Raw genomic sequence first — 3,207 nt, 5'->3', positions numbered from 1 at the left:
CACCGGGCCCGGCAGGGGGCTCAGATTCACAGCCTCCCTGCCTGGTGGGCGCAGCCCTGCTCCCGGGACCCCCCACTCCGGCCAGACCCCCCAACTGGTACCCAGGCCCTGCTGGTGCTCAGTGCCGGCTCCCCCCTCTGATCAGCAGGAGGGACCCGGCGGGGGCAGAGCCGGCTTCCCGCTCGGCCTGGCAGCGACCAGGGTGCTTCCTTTAGATTTTTATGTATTTTCCATTTATTTCATTTCTAGATACAGCCGGCACACACTGTTATGTTAGTTTCAGGTGTACAGCAGGGACGGTGGAGAAAGCAGAGGTGGTGCATACATGAACGGAATATTACTCGGCCGCCAAAAAGGAACGGAGTCTTACCATTTGCCACAGCGAGGACGGACCGAGAGGGCGCTGTGCTGAGTGAAACAGGCAGAGAGAGGGAGACAAATACCACGTGATTTCACTTAGAGGTGGAAGCGGAAGAACAAAATTAACCAAATGCTGCGTTTCTCACGAATAAAATTCCTGAGCTTAACAAGTGGGGGAATAGCTGATGGAGTCACATGACTCCAATCACTGCCGCTAAGAGAGGGCCTGCACTCATTGGCCGGCCCTGTCATGTGACCCCACTGGACGGCGTAGCCATTCAGAGCCGCAGGGTGGATTCCGTGGGAATCGGGTGCTGTTCCCGGAATCCAGGGAGGGGACCGCAGGCCGGGAAAGCCCACTGCGGCCGGAGGGTCAGGAGCGCTGGCAGCACCTCCTTTCCGGAAGGTGCAGTAGGAAACACTTTTCACAAATCTGCCGTCAACTGTTTCCTTTGGAAGAAAACAACATGAGTTTGGACGACACACAGAAGAATGAGTGTGTGCAGGCATGTATGCGCACACGTGCACACGCACACACACATATACATGCACACGTGTGTGCGCAGACACATACGCGCACACGCACGCCGGTGCACACAGACACACATGCACACAAAGCACACACATGCACACACGTGCACACAGACGCGCACATATGTGCGCATGGACACAGACACGCACACAGACACGTGCACGCACATACACATGTGCACACATGTGCACATGCGCGCACACACACACACACACAGGGGTTTCAGCGGAGATCTGACTAGCGCGCCGCTACCCAGACCCGGTTCCTCAGGGGTCCCGCTGCCCGAGGCCTCGCTGTCCATCGCGATGCGCTTCCCGCCTCCGTCCCGCTCCCGCCGCGCCGGCCTCATTAGGAACCTGGAAGGGGTGTCCCCGAGCCCCCTAAGTGGATGCCGCCGCCTGAATGCTAAGCACCCCGTTTCTGACAGGCCCCCCCCGAGTGTCCAAGGATCCCTGACAGGTATTGGCAGCCGGTAATTAGTCCGCAGGAGCGGAGGCCTGCGGGGCGGTTCCTCCGAGTCCCCGGCTCCCTCCGCCTCTCCCAGGGCCGCTTGCAGGAAAGCTAACCCCTGTCCCCTCCGGCTGGGCCCTCGCAGAGGTCGCGATGCACACTGACGCGGGGTGGACCCCGGGACCTCAACACAGGACCAGGCCCAGGCCACGGCTCTAAGGGACGTGCCGCCAGCCCTGGCCAGTGTGGCTCAGTGGATAGAGCGCCAGCCCGCGGACCAAAGGGTCCCAGGTTTGATTCCGGTCAAGGGCCCTTTGGTTGCAGGCTCCTCCCCAGCCCGGGCCCTGGTCAGGGCGTGTGCAGGAGGCAACGCATGGATGTGTCTCTCTCACATCCATGTTTCTCTCTGTCTCTCCCTCTCCTTTCCACTCTCTCTAAAAATCAACAGGAAAATATCTTCAGGTGAGGATCCGCGGACCAAAGGGTCCCAGGTTTGATTCCGGTCAAGGGCCCTTTGGTTGCAGGCTCCTCCCCAGCCCGGGCCCTGGTCAGGGCGTGTGCAGGAGGCAACGAATGGATGTGTCTCTCTCACATCCATGTTTCTCTCTGTCTCTCCCTCTCCTTTCCACTCTCTCTAAAAATCAATGGGAAAATATCTTCAGGTGAGGATCAAAAAAAAATAAAAGATGAAGAATGCGCTGCCAGCAAAGCCAGACCCTGTATTCAGAATTTGGGGAATCCGGGGGCCCGGAAAAACCGGGCTCGATCCCCAATATGGGGGTGCAGGACGCAGCCGATCCATGATTCTCTGTCCTCATTGATGCCTCTCTCTCTCCCTTCCTCTCTGACGTCAATAAAAAAATATTTTTAAAAAAGATTCCCCCGACTCAGTCCGGTTCCGACCGCGTCCCCCTCTGCACGGCCTAGAGCACTGGCCTCGGTGCCAGCTGGGCCGCTCTAATCCCGTTTGCTGAAGTAACGCTGTTTGCTGACGACACACCCTCGCACGTTCATATGGGAGCGCCCTGGGGGCTCTCCCCGCCAGCAGCCTCGCCGCCTCCCTTACCATCATCTGCCGTTTTTGGTGGCCAAGGACGGAAACCCACTTTGCCCAACGGTCAAGTCTTTTACTTCCCAAGTTTCTACCTGATTCAATGAACTGTACAATCGAAAGAATCGTTTTCATAGCCACCGCACCAGAGCGGGGGGGAAAAAAATAGAAAAAGGAAAAAGAGGTGGATGCGTTTTTTTTAACCTTGACACACTCCTACTGCTATGTCCTCCTGCCTCCTCGCATCGGCCCCGCGGGAGCCTTCTCGTTATTTCTGTGGCTGGCAGGGCGCTTTTATTTTATACCTCATTGGGTTTCCTCATCTCGGCCAACGCCGGGCCCCGCACCCAGGTGGGGGGTTGGGGCGGCTGCGTCCCCCATTCCCAGCACCTGGAGAGGAAGGTGAGAGTGTGGGTCTGAGACATGGTCGCTCTGCTATGGGACCTGGTCCCTGAGCCCTGTCACTGGGCCACATGGCTTCAAAGGGAGTCCATGGCCTGCGGGCCAGCACAGGAGGCCTGAAACCCGGGCCTGTGTCCTGACTGGGAATCGAACCCTGACCTCCTGGTTCATAGGTCGATGCTCAACCGCTGAGCCAAGAGCTGTCCCTTTCTAAGTCAATGAGTCCTCCCCACACGCTTATGGGATCAGAATGACGATCACCCCATTTCACAGAAGGGAACACTGAGGTTCGGAGACAGACCGGAACCTGCCCCAAGGTTTTACGGTGAGTCAAGGGCCACCGTGGCGCTCAAGCCGCCACCTCCCTCCATCCCCCCACACCCCCCTGCACCCAACCCCCCACTCTGTTCAT

This window comes from Myotis brandtii, unplaced genomic scaffold (assembly GCF_000412655.1).
Source record: "Myotis brandtii unplaced genomic scaffold, ASM41265v1 scaffold97, whole genome shotgun sequence".
NCBI lineage: Eukaryota > Metazoa > Chordata > Mammalia > Chiroptera > Vespertilionidae > Myotis > Myotis brandtii.
The sequence above is the reverse complement of the archived record's forward strand: the minus strand, read 5'-3'. Positions refer to the sequence as shown.